This window comes from Ostrinia nubilalis, chromosome 25, assembly GCF_963855985.1.
Source record: "Ostrinia nubilalis chromosome 25, ilOstNubi1.1, whole genome shotgun sequence".
In the NCBI taxonomy this organism is placed as follows: domain Eukaryota; kingdom Metazoa; phylum Arthropoda; class Insecta; order Lepidoptera; family Crambidae; genus Ostrinia; species Ostrinia nubilalis.
In genome coordinates this window covers 9918016-9936314 of record NC_087112.1, presented here as the reverse complement: position 1 = coordinate 9936314, position 18299 = coordinate 9918016, and the positions used below count along the sequence as shown (strand labels likewise).

The 18299-nt window shown below is 36.5% G+C and overlaps 1 non-coding gene across 1 annotated transcript; it reads left to right on the top strand.

Annotated features, from left to right (window-relative positions):
- The first annotated feature begins 8945 nt into the window (after positions 1 to 8945).
- Trnaa-ggc (transfer RNA alanine (anticodon GGC)) lies at positions 8946 to 9018 on the top strand. The gene has a single exon. It is a non-coding gene; the product is annotated as a tRNA-Ala (tRNA).
- Positions 9019 to 18299: the final 9281 nt, after the last annotated feature.

Genomic DNA, 18299 nt, shown 5'->3' with positions numbered 1-18299 from the left:
GTAATATTTGACTCATATTTCTCGTGATAAAAATGTACTTAGATACTAATAAGTTGCCAAAGATTTAGTATAACATGAACAGTCAACAGTGCATCATTAGGTACATAAAAAGGACCAAATACTACCTTCATGCTTGCGTCTTTTTGCAAAACAACAACTATCTGTATCCACGAATAGTTTTAATTCCAATAATATTATAAACCAACCGTGCGTAGAAGTCATTGGAGGAGGCCTATGTTCAGCAGACGTCCTGTGGCTGAGATGATGATGATGAAGAATATTAATAAATATGAAGAACGTACAAAACAAAGTTTCGCTTACACCCTGTGCTTTTCGTAAGGCGCCGCCGAGGAGCGAGGGCGGGCGGTCGCGGGGCGCGCAGTATACGCGAGAGATACAGAGAAATACTTTTAATTTGATGTTTTTTTTATATTTTGGTTGTATCTGTCCTTTCTTTTTGTAGGAAAAGGCAAAAGCATAGTCTATACAAGCAAGTCTACACTTGTAAATACATGTTTTTTTTTATTTTAGTTGTGTTTTTTTTCCTTGTGTAGGGAAAAGCAAAGGTATACACTTATACAGCTAGGTATTCAGTTAATTACTAGCCAAGTAGAAACAGTTTGAAATTTATTTTTATTAGGTTTGTCTTTGTACTTTTTGCTGTATATGAAAATGGGTTGTAATTAATGTTTATTTCTTTACTAGGTCTTAGGTGCGATATCGTCTACTCGAATTTCAGTCATTTATGTTTTTCATACATCTGAAATTCTCCATGTCAGGAAGTCAATAATAAACGAGTCTTTGAGTCTTTTGAGTGATATTGTAACCTATATCTAGCCACTTAATTTAAATTGTGTAAGTTTTTTGGTCACTTCCTTATATCATTTAGTCACAAATACACAGTAGTTCAAAGACACCTTGAATCAATAACATTAGCAACATTACTAAAACCAATAAAAAAAACATAAATCAAAAATACCAAACCGGAAACGTTTATTTGATCTGAACCCCGCGGGTGTACTACAACCGACACACATGTGGTGGGGCACTAGGAAGAAAGCGGGCGAAGAAAAAATGAGGGAGAGGAAAAACTAGAGAGGGACGGAAAAGTGGGAGAAAAACGAAAAATTTCACCCCGCGCCCCTCGCCCGGCCCCACCCGCGCGCGGCCCCTCCACACGCACACACGCGTGCGTGTACCGCGACCGAATCGCCTTGATACTGGCCACTTTCACTTTTTTTTCATCCAGGAAGTAGAAGAAAATTGACAAATAAAGAAAAAAAGTTGTTTCTTGGTTTTGGATTTGAAGTTTTGCGTTAAAGTGACGGAGGCATTTCGAATTTTGAATTTTTGAATTGGGTTCGAAAGAGGTCACGTAAAATGTGAATGAGTACTATGGTAAAGTGTAAAAATAAAGCATATTAAACCTTATTTTGTTGAATCAAGGATGAAAGTACGCCCGTATTAATACAATATCCTTGTTGTTTGCTACTTGATGTTAATCAGTGTCCTAGCTTAATACTGCTTTTTGATACGATTACTCCTTACAATTTTTAAGCGGATTAAAAATTAAGCTACTTAAAGGCGTCTTTTTAAATAGAAAATTACCCAGCGTGAACAATTTTTGTTCAGGAAACTACTAAGACTCAAAAGCAAATAAGGTAATTAATAAAATAATTTACGTCTAACAGTTGTAGTGTATTTTGTTATGCTTTGTAAATCAATGAGTTTTTATAAACTATAGTAAAAATATCATAATGTTGGAATAAGTTGCACCCACAAACAAATTACAGGCAGATATTAATGTGTTTGGTATGTCTATGTACGCTACCAATAAACGTTTGCAGACTTCATAAACGCGAAAAGAAACCGCCAAAACATTGAAGACAAGTCTGTTATTGCTCATATTTCTGCGCACGCTGTAATTTATAAATAATTCCCATTTCCGAGTTCGCCAGGACCAAGAGTGCGCGGTCCTCCGGGAGGCTATTGTAGCATGTTTTTATACCCAAAAATTTTAAGTCAGTAGGCGCTCGAACTCTGAGCGGCTTGAACGTTTTTATTATTATTAATATATATTTATATTTCGTTTTAATTTACAAGTTTTCCACGGTTCATAATTTTAATATTTTTATACCGTTTTATACAATAAAGTGTTTATAGGTAGTAATTGGAGAGAACTTTTTGGCGGTCGGAAATAGTCGCGGAGCTATTTTTGAATGTTAACGTTTTAAGTTTGACAGCAAGTTCGGGTGACAGTTCGCGGATTCGAATTTTAAAATTGACGTTAGAATGAAGATGGCGGTTCGCGCGGGCCGCGGGTTCGTTGCCCCCAGCGGAGCGGGCCAGTAGGATGATCAACTTCCAGAACATTTGACGACTGCTCTACCCGTGAGTACATTTTGTAACTTTAGAATTATTGATGACGTTATGTAAGGGCACGTTCATAATGTCGCATGAATATTGTAGCGCGCGTGTGTGCGTGAACACACAGCGACGATTGTTTTTATCGCTGGCAGTAAATTAGGGGCCGATAGACCGATAGTGGCCGATCCACTGAGTAGTGTTGGTATTGATTTTTTTCCCTCATTCTGTTAAATTTCATTTATCGAGGGAGCGAGTGGACGATGACGTATGTCTGCCGGAGGGACCGCTCGTGGCCGGCTGGAGGGATCTTCCGAGGCCGGTTCCGCGGTTGCTGATAACGTGCTGAATGTCATGTCACTGTTATTTAGTTCTTAAAGTCGTCTTCCTAGCATTAACTTCTTTTATACAAATGCCATATGTTTATACTTCTGCCATCGTAAAGTGGCACGTATCTGTATGGCAGTAATTTGCAAAAATAATTTGGAAATAAATGTTATATTATCTTATCTTAAAAGACTCTTGACTTTTAAGTTATCTTTCATCAGTATATCTGAATATCTATGTATCTATAGTCATGTAGACATGCATATGTGTCAACATTTCAGGTATCTGTCAAATTGGTATGAACTTCTTTGACATCACGAGGAATGTCAGAAGCGTTTGACAGCATCTAGCCAACGAAGAATCCATATTTTTTTCTAAATTTTAGGTTTGGAACCCGGAAATGAACCTGGGACTGCCATCTTTGTAGACATAAAATATAGGGCGTTCAACAAATCGGTCACCACAGGTGTGATTAGCATTTTAAAGTTTCAAAAATAACTTGGTTTGTATTTTATTTGTAAAAATCACTTGTTCCTTTAAATGATGTAATAATGACACTAAATCCCAAAGACTAGGTAATATTATAAATCAAAATGAATATAAACTGACACATGTTTCGTAATAAAAATCATTATCAAGCAAAAATTTCTACAACACGTTGGGTTACATTCTACAACATGTTGGGCGCCACTCCTCAATTCGATTCGTATTGCTAAGACGATCTCAAGACTGAGACGGGAAATAGTAAGAAGAACAAGAACTGTTCTTAATGAGATGTAGCACATGACAATCTCTACCAGTCGACTACAGAGTTAAGCAGAGAAAATTTATGTCAGTAGGTGATCTAAAATTGGACTCCTATTTTTAAGCCGATCTCAAGACTGAGATGCAAAGTAATGAGAACAAAAACAGGGCTTAATGCGATGTGACATATGAAAATGTCTACCAGTCGATTGTAAAGATAAGCAGAGAAAATATGTCAGTCATTAAAATTGGACTTCTAATAAGCCGATCTCAAGACTGAGATGAGAAATCATAAGAAGAATAAAAACTGGATTTATCGCAATATGTCATGTGACAATATCTACCAGTCGATTCGAATTAATAAGACCAATATGGGTGGATATTTGGACAACGCAGAATTGTATATCTTCACCATAGTTTTAAAATTAAGTTTTTCATTGTATTTATAAATGATAACTGATCATTTAATAAATCTAGGTTAAGAAGGACATCTCTTGTAAAAAAAGTTGGCATGCGGGACCCTTAATTCCAATATGAGTACAAAAATTAATACAATGCTTTTGGTAACAAATAGCAGGTTTTTGACAGATTTTCTGTGACAGACTGAAACCCACGCGAAAAAGGCCGCAAGCAAAAGCTAGTAATTTCATGAAATATGAATAATTGTAAATGATTTATAAGGCAATAGGCATTTACTTGATACAATCATGTTATAGAGCCTCCAAGGTTTGGTAGGACCTGGCTATTTCACAACATTTGCTATCAAGATTGGTCTCAATAGTATTAAAACTTATGACTTTAGGGTTTATAAATAATCCAGACTAACTATTGAACAGCTTTATCGTGGAATTTTGTCTGTCACAGAAAAACTTTATCGCGCGTTCTTTATTTACAAAAAGCGGGATAAAAACTATCCTATGTCCTTTCCCGGGACTCAAACTATGTCTATACCAAATTTCATCAAAATCGATTCAGTGGTATAAGCGTGGAAGTGAGACAGACAGACAGACAGAGTTACTTTCGCATTTATGATATTAGTAGGATTCATGTACCTACTGCTATAAGACAAATAAATACAAGTTTAATCATTTTTGATAATACATAGTAATAGTGCAAGGTAGTCTAGGTACCTACTAATGATATATGAATGAAAAGTAAGATATTTTTTATGATACAAGGTACTTTAGGGGTCAAACTTATTTGTACCAATCGTGGGTTTAAATCTATTCTTGAGATTACTGAGAAAATTTATCTAATAAATAAGCTTTAAATAAATAGGATATCATGAAAATTATTATTAAAGAAGGTCAACTTAAGTAGACTAAATCCTAATTAAGTTGACCTTCATTAATCACTATTTAATTTCATCCAAAACGTGTATGATGTAAAAAAATATTTTATAAAAAACATAATTTTATTTTTATTTTTTTTTATTTCTTTAACAATGTTTAATAATTAACATATTTTGTTGAATACCGGAAGTAACCCAGACAAGAGTTTTAAGAAGGAAATTCTACTATCGCCGAAACATGAGTCATATTTTTGATCACTCGCTAAAATGGCGCCCAACATGGTAGTAAGATAATCGTCAGAAAAAATATACGGAGAATAAAATTAAATACAGTTAACAACATAGAAACTATTTTTATTGCGAAATAGCCTTTATTACAGCTACATTACATTCTGTATTGAAATGAATAGAACACTACAATTATTATGACCGAGTCAATCAACTCTGTCCAGCGTTCATTCAAAACGTCCTTTCCACCGGACGGGTCAGCCGTTTTTTACCGCGTGTCAATTATGTCAATACATTGCCGTTTCGCCACTGCCCTTGAAAAGGGTCCGCGTATCGAGCGAGCAATGTGTACCGCTGCCCGCGACATGCCCGCTTGGCCGTCAAACGGTACTTTGGGGTTTCCCTTTATGCAAACAAGCTTGGACAACTCCGTTACACGATTGTATACTTTAGTACATAAAGATAAGGGTTGTTTGGGCCGCAAAAAGCGGTGTGTATTCATTCGCCACAGTGTTTTACAGTGACGCATAGTGATTTTCTAAATCGTGGGTTTTCTAAGACGGGGTCGAGTGTAAGTGGTTTTGTACATTCAATTTAGTTTCAAGTTTTATTAAGTTTCGCCTATACAGTCGATAGAACATCGGACTATGAGTTTTGTTGGAAAATAGCACTTATTAGAACTAACTTAAGACCCCAGCGTTTGAATAATGTTATGAATATCATTCACATTTTTTAAGCTTTGAAAATACCTCATAATAATTTAGAGGTAAATGGAGGAACAGTGGTAGGGTTAATACTGGGACGTGTAAAAAACTTATTTGCTAAAATAAATGAGTTTTTATAGTTTTTTAAGAGGGCGGTTGGGGAATTCTGATGTTTTCATGACATTTCAAGTCTACTGCAGAGCCTCACCATAAAATGCCATATCTACACTAATATTATAAAGAGGAAAACTTTGTTTGTTTGTTTGGTTGTAATGAATAGGCTCAAAAACTACTGGACCGTTTTTAAAAATTATTTCACCATTCGAAAGCTACTCGTACATTATCCACGAGTAACATAGGCTAAATTTTATTTTGAAAAAAATAGGGTTCCGTAAAATATGTAGATAATGTAGTCCACGCGCGCGAAGCCGCGGGCGGAAAGCTAGTTACATATACTGTGGAAGTAGCTAAAATATTAGGTACCTACTAACCTTACCTACTGTTTCAACATCAGTCAACTAATCTTTAAAACCATAAAGGTAACTCTACATTTGTAATAAGAAATCTGTACTAATATATTAATGCAATACAGAACCTCCACCTTTTTTTGAAGTCGGTTAAAAAGTAACTGTCTGTCTATCTATTACCTTTTTACGCTTTAGATGAATAGATAGTTTGAGGACCCAGAGTTGAGTTGGCAGACCATCCTAGACTGCATCTCACATCACATCAGGCGATTGCAGTCAAATACAGCAAGTATTAGACTGTGTGATTTTTTATGCATGTGCTGCATAAAAAATCACACGGGTGAGGCCATGGACAAAAGCTTGTTCTTTTCTCTATGATATGACTGCTTCAATAATAGTGATGTTCCTGGGTAGAAAAGCAAAAGTTTGAATTAGTTCGTCGACACGTATTTTTCACTTTTACAAACGAATGATAATTATTGAAAGAGATAAAGCGCGCCAATGTTTAAAGAGCCCGTGACGTCAACGCGTGTAAAAGTGTAGTACTGTAGTACTTGACGTTACGCGGAACTTCAACGCATCATAACTTCGTAATTATTTGTTTGATTGACCAATAAAAATATACGTAACTAGCGTGGATCCCGTTTTACCCCCTTATGGGTGGAGTTTCGTAAAATCCTTTCTTAGCGGATGCCTACGTCATAACACCTACCTGCATGCCAAATTTCAGCCTGATCCGTCCAGTTGTTTGGGCTGTGCATTCTATGTCAGTCAGTCACCTTTTGAGTTATATACATATATTTAGATAATGTAATTGAGGACTAAAAGATTTTTTTAGGAAAGCCTATTGATTTCAATTATCATTCCAGTAGTCTCCAGCTGAGTGGTCTACCAAGAAAACATGAGTAACAAGTAATCCATCGTCCATCTTTCTGGTCGTATGGGAATATTTAATGTCTCGTTTGTGTATTAGTAAGTTTGGCACGCGTGCTGAGTCAACGCCATAGAGCTGGACTTCATAGTTTGGTGCAGGGTTGCCAACTTTTATTTGAGCAAATAAAGTACAGTTTGGTCTATAAGTTCGAAAAAAATGTCGTTCGTTCGTTCATTTCAGCCAAAACGACGTCCACTGCTGAACCAAGGCATCCGCCAAGGATTTCCACAACGTCCGCTCCTGGATCTAAAAAAGTATATATAATGTATATAAGTTTTTGTTTCTTTGTATTGATTAGGCTCCACAAAGTACTTGACAGATTTGAAAAAGCTTTAATCATTAGAGTCTTACATTATTTTCTGATGAACATAGGCGGTACGAAGTTAGCCTGGTCAGCCAGTCTTAAGTAAAGAAATAACCATTTTCATCGAAGTCAGAGTCGTAAATAAATGCATCTATACTATCTATACTTCTATACTAATATTATAAATGCGAAAGTAACTCTGTCTGTCTTGCTTTTACGCCTAATCCACTGAACCGATTTTGATGAAATTTGGCATAGAGATAGTTTGAGTCCCGGGAAAGGACATAAGACAGTTTTTATCCCGGTTTATGAAACAGGGACGCGCGCGATAAAGTTTGTGACAGACAATATTCAACGCGGGCGAAGCCGCGGGCGGACAGCTAGTAATAAAATAAAGTACGTGTGGCAACCCTAGTTAATGATGCCAATTTTGGTCATTGATATGCGCGGGAGTCTATATGACGCACCAAATTAACATAATTCATAAAGACATTTCAACCATATTGGGATAAAAATATATTGTTTTTGGTAAAATTCACAATAATCCGAGTAATGAAAAATACCACGGATTTATTTTACCACATTTTACTTTTGATGTCACTGTGGTCCAAGTGGTTAGAGACTCAGAGGTCCTAGGTTCGACTCTCTAGTTGAAACATAATACTTCGATTTGTCAATATGATTTGATAATTGCAGTATAAAATCAATAGGTGTATCTGACTGAGGATTTTTCTCTGCCTTGGTTGAGAATATTATGAAAAATATTGCTGTATTAAGGACATAGCACACTTATCAACCAGGAAAGGGATGTACACCGTATCACATTTCGCCGCGAGGCGTTTACGTTACGGTGCGGATAAGTGTGCGTTGCAGTACGGAGTTTCATACAAAGAATACTGACCGTCTCGAGTTGATACGGTTACGATTCGTTCATAATTGATAAGTGTGCTTCATCCTTTAATTAACAAATATATTACTCGTGTTATCTATCATAAAAACAATACCTTGGTGGAACTGTAACACATACGAATAAACTCGTTTATTATAGACCATTAATTTAGACGTAATATTGCAAATAATCACGCAAATGTTGAGGAAAACATGGGATTAACGGTTACCTCAAGAATAATAATTTATTGTAAGCCCGTTTTTGGCAGACTTGAGATGCGTCTCAAGTTTGAAATCGATATTGAGAAGTTTAACATACATGAGATCTAATAAATTTTTGACAATGCGAGCGATATGGTTTCGTGTTGAGTACATTTTAGATGAAAAGGTCCATGAACATAAATAAATATATTATTTAAGAATTTTCTTTCTAATCACACCACACTTAAATACGATAGTACATATCTACTTGGTTGGGTACCTACGTCTTTGTTACTTTTGGAATAAGGTTATTTTGACAACTTTTTGGCCACTTCATGTGTCACGAACTGTTTCAAGCTGACTGAAAACAGTACCTAATAAGGTATCATGAGTAGTCTTATTTTAAAAGCATGCCAACGATTATATTATCATCTTGTATAATTGTTATTAAAATTTCTTAGCGATTAGAGTCGTTTCGACTGGTTCGTCCAGTGTCTAAGTAGCTCAGTTGGAAGAGCAGTCGCCCGGCAAGCGAAAGGTCGTGGGTTCAATTCCCGCCTTAGGCAGTTCAATTTTTTCAACATGTTTATTTAAAATTCACCCTGTATAGTTGAAATAGTAGCGATTTTACAACGAAAGTCTAACGTGCTGTAAAATGTGAACCTAGACTAAGGGTTATGACGCCTTCACAGATAGTTCTTATAAGTATTTTACATAATACTTATTCAATATTATAAATAGCTTTGTTCCTTGTGTAAAGATATTACGTAGGTGGTAAAGGATCAACTAATCCGATTGTAAGGGTGAAATCTTTTTGATAATAAAACTATACTTTATATATTTTGCGTGCGCGGGAGTTTTTTGTGGAAACGAAGCCTACTTACGTTCTTTACCTTTTATGAGTATTTCTTTCAGTATAAATACAAGTAAAAACTTATATAAGTACATGTTATCATTTGTTTGTGAAAAACTATATTTATAAAAGTGAAAGGTCACTGATTGACTGACTCACTCGCTAATCACGAAATCTCAGAAACTTCAAGTGCTAGGGATTCTCATTTTTTTTTTCAAATGGTTCCTTTTAGAACGTAGGTACTCACTAAGAACGGATTTTACGAAACTCCACGAAAAGTAGGTGTAGTTGAGTAACAGAATCACCCTTTTCAATCGGACAGTGTTTTTTACTTTGTGTAGGTAGGTACCTACGTGTAGCGGCTCTATTACACTCGGGTAAACTACTTTACATGAAAACTTTGAAAAATTACACAATAAAAATAATTTTGTAATATTTTTTCTCCAACGCAAACTGTACCATTAAAAAGAGACAGTTTATAAAAATCTTTCAGGGACATTCTCGTAAAAAATGTCATTCAAAATTCTGATATTAAACGCTCATTATAATAAATTACGTCTTCGTCAGGGAAACGTCGTATGTGATGACGTCATGCCTATTTCCGCTGCGAGATTATTTAATGGAACTGTTTTATAAAGTCATTTAATTCTAGTCCTTGAAATTAATATAATTTATCGTCACCGGGGTTCCCTACAGGAAAAATATTATCTGCGGAATATGGTTTTGACGTCCATACCATATCAAACCAGTTCTATTATTATGTAGTACACATCAAATGAAAAATGTTATTGGGCTTCCCTGTAATTTTCCGCGGTTTGGTTGAGATTTCGTTCTATCATAGAGACATTATATTGAAGTAAACTATTCCTTAACTTTGTTGAGATGACTTAAAGAGTCTCTTACACAAACCTTTACATCCCGTTCAATATTTATGGCACAGAAAAATTGCTTTTATGTTTGTCTCTAACATCTGAACTGTCTCAAGTCGATGCTTTATGGCTGTGTTTGTTTGCGCGATTGCTTATTTCTATTGATTTTAGTAATTTAGCTAGTTACAATACATTCGAATCTATTCGACCACTACAGATTAACTTACTTTTTAAGAAAAGTACTTACAGATTCTGTTTCTCAAGATGATCCTTGGGTGTGTGGAAGTTGTTTCTTACTAAATAAGTCCGCCAAACTTTTACAGTTTTTTGTGTTATATGCAATACAGAGCCTGTCAAACGCCGGTATTCACAAACGATGCTTGCTTAAGTAAAGCAGCAAATCGAACGGTTAGCGTTGAATAGAGCTCTATGATTGGTTCGCGTGTCACCCTATGCGTCCACGCGCACTGTGAGACCTCATAGTAATGTTTGTGAATATGTTAGACGTAGAGCCCGTATTCACACCATTCCACGAGAATCACCCCCTATACAAGATCACCTTCTGGAGATTTTTTCTCTCTTATTAGATTAAAATTAAATCACGAAGAGAATTAAAAGTCGTGACTTCACGAAGTCACTGACCCGACTAAATTTACATCTTTAAAGTAAAGTTGGCGTAGTAATTAATTAAAATTAAAGAACCCAGGCATTGTAGAGAATGAAATTGAAAATGAATTGTACTTAAGCCCTAAGACATTCTTCATTCAGTCATTCATTCTTCCTTTATTCATTCATTTCAGCATATGGTCCACTGCTGGACAAAGGACACACAAAATGTAGAGCCATTTTCTTTTTCTTAATTTTATTGATCTTCTTGAGGTCGTCGGTCCATCGAGCTGATGGGAGCATCCTAAAATGGGACAGATATTGTGGCACCACTGCCATGGTATGCTACATTTTTGGTGGAGTTGGATGAGTCCTTGAAAATATTTGGGTTTAAAAATAGTTTAATGTTTTAATAAGTCAGTTTCTTACATTTTTTAATTTCAATATTGATACTGTCAAATTCATCTACAAAAACCGACACAGGGCGATTTGGACCAAACCTTTTATTTATTTTGAACAATTAAGTTAAGCGCAAGACCGGTCGTTGTGGAAATCAATCGGTCTTTGTCCAGCAGTGGACGTCATTTGGCTGAAACAAACGAATTAAGTTAAGCCTGTAATCCTGCTCCATCTGAGAATCAAACCTAGCAGCTTCAAATCGAGAGGATTCTAACCACTGAATCATGACATAAAAAAACTCATAAAAACTCATTTATTTTTAACTAGCTATCCGCCCGCGGCTTCGCCCGCTTGGAATTTTGTCTGTCACAGAAAAACTTTATCGCGCGCGTCCCTGTTTCAAAAACCGGTATAAAAACTATCCTATGTCCTTTTCCGGGACTCAAACTATATCTATCTATGCCAAACATCAAAATCGGTTCTGTGGTTTAGGCGTGAAAGCAAGACAGACAGACAGACAGAGTTACTTTCGCATTTATAATATTAGTATACATAGTATAGATAAGCACTTTTTACACGTCCCAGTATTAACCCTACCACTGCTTCGGGGCAATAAATGGGCAATTGCTGAGAAGAAGCAGCGCAAGAAACTCAGTCACTATTGCCAGCCTCTTTGTCAAGGGTGACGGCTGCATATTTCACAATCGTCTCAATGACCTTTGGGCACTGGGCGTGCATGTGAATGTGTTGCAGGACCAGTCGCTCCGGAAATGCCTGCATTTGGAATGTCCGACTTTACCTCCATTTCTCGAGAGGTTTTCACTCACTATTTGTAAAGTGACGTAGTATTTTGTAGTACACAATTTACTAGTATTCCCTATAACCCTGTTATGACCTGCAATCGAGTGGACTGTTGTTTATTGGTACGGGAATAGGGTCAGGTCTGGTGGTAGTTGTATGCAGAGCTAGGTATTTTAAGGAAACTCAGAAATAAGGGCCAAACAGAGTTACAATAACTTACCATGTACCAACAATCAACATGATGCAATAAACATTTATGACTATGACTATGATCAGGTGATCCGTCTGCTCGTTTGCCTCCTGTCACATAAAGAAAAGATATTAAAAACAAGACAGTAAAGGTAAACTTCAAAACCAAATCAAAACAATATCAATAAAAAAGTAAAAAACTAATATTATAAAGAGAAAAGATTTGATTGTTTGTATTGAATAGGCTCCGAAACTTAAGGACTGATTTGAAAAATTCTCTCTCTATTAGAATCCTACATTATTTCTGACTAGCGGCCGCCCGCGACTTTGTACGCGTGGATCCCGTTTTACCCTTTTAGGGGTGGAGTTTCGTAAAATCCGTTCTTAATGAACACCTATGTTCTAAAAGGAATTCCTATGCAAAATTTGAGACTCCTAGCACTTGTAGTTTCTGAGATTTCGTGATGATTGAGTGAGTCAGCCAGTCAATCAGTGACCTTTCGCTTTTATAAATATGTATAGATGAACATAGGCAGTACTTACACTGGGACAGTTAGTATTTAAATATACTTAGTAGGTAATTAGGTTAATGGTCGTAGGCATCTGAGAGCAATTATTCTAATGTGTATCAGTTTTTGAGACACTCATGTTGTTTATTTGCGTAGCAGAATTCTTCTGAAGCAGTTTGTTTGTCTATTTTTGTACATCTGCGTGGGTTCCACTTATTGCACGAATTTTATTCATCAACTTGTGTAATGAATCGACTAATAAAATATTTATGTATAATCAATCGATCGATGTTCTAAAATACATATGTACAGTCAGCGTCAATTAGTTCGGGACACCCAAAGTGGCCAAAATGTTGACAACAAAACCTTATTCCAATGGTAACAGAGACGTATAGAGAGGAGATCCGTAGGAGAACCAGAGTGACTGACATAGCCCACAGAATAGCTAAAATCAAGTGGCAGTGGGCTAGCTCGAAGCTCGAAGAGCTGATGGCCACTGGGGCAGGAAAGTTCTTGAGTGGCGACCACGAGCCGGAAGACGTAGCGTGGGCAGGCCTCCCACTAGGTGGACCGATGATCTGATGAAGGTCGCGGGAAGTGCCTGGATGCGGTCGGCGCAGAACCGGTCTTTGTGGAAATCCTTGGGGGAGGCCTTTGTCCAGCAGTGGACGTCTTTCGGCTGAAACGACGACAATTGGGAACTTTTTGGCTACTTTGGGCGACACGAACTATTTGACGCTGACTGTAGTTGATGATCGCGTGGAACAGGTTGACGCTTTCAATTAATTCGTGACACTCAAAGTGAGAAAATGTTGAAAACACAACCTTATTCCAAGTAACAAAAACGTGTTGCGAACTTATTGGCTGCTTTGGGTGTCACGAATTATTTGAAGTTGACTGTACCACGTTCGTTTCAACTGAAAGTCAAAAGTTCCAAACCAGGATTGTTTTTGAAAAAGCCATATTGGAAGATTTAGTACCATCGGCAACAGTTTTAACTATCCATTGCCTGTCATGTCGTCTCGTTCTATCGCAAAGATTCACCATTTGATGAGAGCGAGAGCAAAAACGGAAATGGATAGTTAACAGTGTGGCCGTGTGTACATAGTCTAGTAGGTTTCCTACAGAATACAACATTGGGGTTTAAGTAAATGGATTGTGATGATAGCTTACCATCACGTGACCCATAAGCTCGTTTGCCTTGATTTAAAAAGCTAACCACTTCTGTTGGATAAGACCCAGAGATCTAAGGTTCGATTCCCAGCGGTGGCAATTGTTTTTGCTAGTTGAGGGTTGATCAAAGACCACCTATCTGACTGCTACCACCATCTTATTTAGGTCTATCACCATAACGGCAGTTACCTCTTCTTTTTTCCTAGTGATTAAATAAACAGCATTGTTGTGTTCCGACAGTTGGAGGTAAGATAGCCAGTTCCTCTGTGGTTGAGGATTCCTGGTGAAGTCTGATCATCACTTACCATTAGATGAGATGCAGGCCAAGAGCTTTCTCATTGTGTATATAATAAAAATCTATCTATAATAAACATTCCCGATCTTGGGACGTCTGTGTCATCAATTAATTTATTAAACAAGCATTAATTAATACCGAGACTATTCATGTAGCTGTTTTATTAATCAATGGTTATTTAAATCTAGTTTGACCACTTGGATCAGTCTAGTGACGTATGCATTTTAATGTGTTTTTATAATACAGGGTTATTTGCAAAACACCAACAGGCTCGCAGGGCTTTGGTAGCAAAGTTTAACCCTGTATAGTGTGACGTATGAATATTTAACGTGTTTTTCTTAATATAGTGTGACGTATACACATTTAACGTGTTTTGTAATAACATAGCAATAACGGTGCGGGCTTCCCGTGATCTTGAGACGTAGCAAACAGCTCTCAGACTCGGGGAAGTCCACACCCACTTTAGATTCGCTTTATTACAGAAACTTACCATTTACTGCATTGAATGAATGTTAATGATGCGTATAAACCGGCTGTCAGGGTTGCCAGTTATTTAAAAATCGGACTTGGTAGTCAGTTTAGTCTTAATATTTCTAAAGCTTGATTTTTTTACGCTTTTGGCAGTGTGTAGTCCGTGTACCATTACGTTATTTACTTATGTAAAAACTTGTCATTTTACCCCTCTCTAGTCCAGCTTAGTAAAACTCATAAAAATAATTTATTTGCAAGTAGGTAGGCTTTCCTACGTCTCATATAACTTGCTCTACCACCACTTCGGGACAACATATGGGCTGGTGCTGAGAAGTGGCGGAAGAAACATGCCCGTTTTCACCATCAATTCCTAATTTTTAAGTGACCCCTTTAAAAACAAAATTCTTGTTAATGTGTTACCATACAGTAACTTAAAAATTAGTTACCTAGTGACCTAATTCCTAAAACATGTTTAGACTTATTATTTATTAACTATAGTTAGTAAAAATATTAAAGTATGACTAGTAAATAGTTTGATTTGGCCAGACAACCTACACCACATAATCCGAACGTTTGCCAACCCTACAGGCAGTGGACACACAAACAAAAAAAAGCTCGTTTACTTAGTAGTAAATTTCATCAAGGGCGAAGCGTTCTTTCCATACAAATTTTTAAATGGACGATAATATATCAAAATAAACTTTCCGAGCTTAACCACAAAATAACCCAACTAGCATAATAGCATATTAACATAGAATAGTCCATTAGCTTTAGCCTAGGCGCAGACTACCGATTTTTAGTCGGACGATAGTTGGGCCCGATTTTAATTTGTATCAAGAATCAGCCGATACCAAATCGGTGTAATGTGCGCACTTTCATACATGCCCATATTCGTTCGTTCGTTTCAGCCGAAAGACGTCCACTGCTGGAAAAAGGCCTCCCCCAAGGATTTCCACAAAGACCGGTCCTGCGCCGCTTGCATCCAGGTACCTCCCGCGACCTTCACCAGATCGTCGGTCCACCTAGTTGGAGGCCTGCCCACGCTACGTCTTCCAGCTCGTGGTCGCCACTCAAGAACTTTCCTGCCCCAGCGGCCATCAGCTCTTCGAGCTATGTGCCCCGCCCACTGCCACTTGATTTTAGCGATTCTGCGGGCTATGTCAGTCACTCTGGTTCTCCTCCTCCCATGTCCATATTGTCCATACTGATTAACAGCCCGACTCAACTATCGGCCGACTAAAAGTCGGTGGTCTGCGCCTAGGCTTCGGGTTTCCACGCTTGGCCTGGTGGTTCGTACCGTTGCAGGTTTGAATCCCATCAGGGGAAAATATTATCTAAAACACTGATTAAGGTTATGATTCTGATTTTGAAGAAGTTGCCATAATATTATGTTCGAAGCGCTGGTAGGTCAAAAAAAGAGACATGTAAAGAATCCATAAGAGCATTAAAATTTGACGATTTATAAAACCAAATTAAATAAAATAGGAAATACAAATAAAAATGTATTTGATTTTTTGTTTAGTACTTACAGATATTTGTTTAAATCTGGTACATAATTCAAACAAGCTTTAAATCTGTAAAAATGAATGTCTATTCACATTTTGATGGATAAGGCACTTAATTTGATTCCCAAATGAAAATAAAACAAAATAAATTTGCAGAGAAAGCTCGAGTTTAAATACGTATTTAGTTTTCTTACCATAGACTTCGGTAAAAAATGTGTGTGTTTATCTAATGTATTGTTAATAGTGTAGCTCTCTCAATTTTAACTGGTAATGTTATAGCCACCCTGTATAAAGAGTGTGGATTTCAAAGTTCCAAGTTTAAAGTAAAGGTTCATTAGAACTTCATGGTATTGAGGGTATTTATGATGTTGCAAAGTTTGTTGCCTGGATGAGTACAGACGGATCACAAGTTTAAAGGGCTTTTTATATGGTTGTAATAAATATAATGTTATTTTGCAACCAAAATGAATTGTCTGATGTTTAAAGTTACATAAATAATGTTTTGAAGAACCTCTCCTTTTTTGAAGTCGGTTAGAAAAAGAATATTTAAATATTGTAATTATTAAAATATTATAATTACTGTCTGATTCATGATTTATGAATATTTATTTGATTGTGTTTCAAAATTCCTACCACAATGCCTAGATTGCAAAATAAAAAAATATTTAAACTACAGCCAACGCAGCTATTTTTAAAAATAAAATTTAAACTTATCTAGTCCTGCCTGAATAGTCATAAACTCGTACCTACTTCTGACATCATATTTATTACTATAATTCAATATGGTAATGTGTATTATTTTAATCTTTGTGTAAAAGGGAAACTTATCAATAAAATGCACTCAGATTCATATTAAAATTGTATTTAATAATCTCACTTTCGTCTTAACCTACAATTATTCTAATAAATTCGTCGTATGTAAAAATACACATAACTTGGCAGTTCAATTGGCTTACAAAAAATAGCTAAAATCTCACTGTATTTTGTCGATGGCACATCAAGCTTTAGCATCTTATGTAGTTACAATAAGGTGTATATTGCCACAAAAATGTAAAGCTTGATGTGCTATCGACGGTAAATAATAATGATAAATAAATATTTTTGAGAACACTGGATGAGAGCTTACTTTGGCTTAACTAGTTGAGCTTTTTAACATTAATATCAGCTAATATTAAAAACTTAAGGTACAGATACACATGCTCATTTAGCATGAAAACATGCTATTATTGAGAAATTGCTACTTAGTAGCATACTTAAGTGTTGAAAACATTGCTAATAAGCATGCTCATTTCGATTTGTTCGAGCACGTTTGTTTTAAGCATGCTAAAAGCATGACTTTTTTATGAGCATGTGTAACTGTACCTTTAAACTACTATACTTTTCTTCATAAAAAGCACATCGACACTTAATATCAATTAATTCACGTCACATTTTCAAGAATACTTTCAGGCACAGTCCACATCTTTGGCATCCACTTAAATTCCACTATTTTAGAAGACCGCTAATTGGCACACATCTGAAGGCTATTCTGCCGTATCCTACAGGGCACCCTGAGTCGTGAACCATCGGTATATCATCGTCCATCCAATCTGAATCTTCAGGGTCTGGCAATATAGTCCTTTTCTTCCTGGCACCTTCTAAGCAGTTCCCGCAAGGAGTGAGAGGGCTGAGCAAGCCAGGGTATATTCCGTCATCCTCAGTTTCTTCTTCGGATATTTTTGATATAGTATTGAAGATCTCCTTCATTTCTGCATCAGTGTAATCCTCACAGATGCACTCGTCTTCGCCGTTTACCACGGCAGTAGTAGCGAATGCTACCAGCAACAAAAAACACAGTGACTTCGACATGTTTACGCTTGTATGTTCAACTCAAGTTTGAATCAACTGTTTTCCTGGCACCTTTTATATACCACTGGGGTATTCTTCTCGTGAGTCACCGAGCTTCATTGTCTCATTTCACTAAGTTGAACTATTTTCTAATTACTAGTAAACTTCTCGGTAGCAGTTAACGTAAATACTAATCGTTATTAACTATTTTGTAATCTATGTACGAGTAACAGTTAAGAAATTGTTGCATAACTTTTTGTTATTGGACTTCACGCCATGACTTTAAGGTAAATCCTATGGTAAATGAATCACTGATGTCTGATTTAAAAGAACGGGTTTTTAAAAGTAAT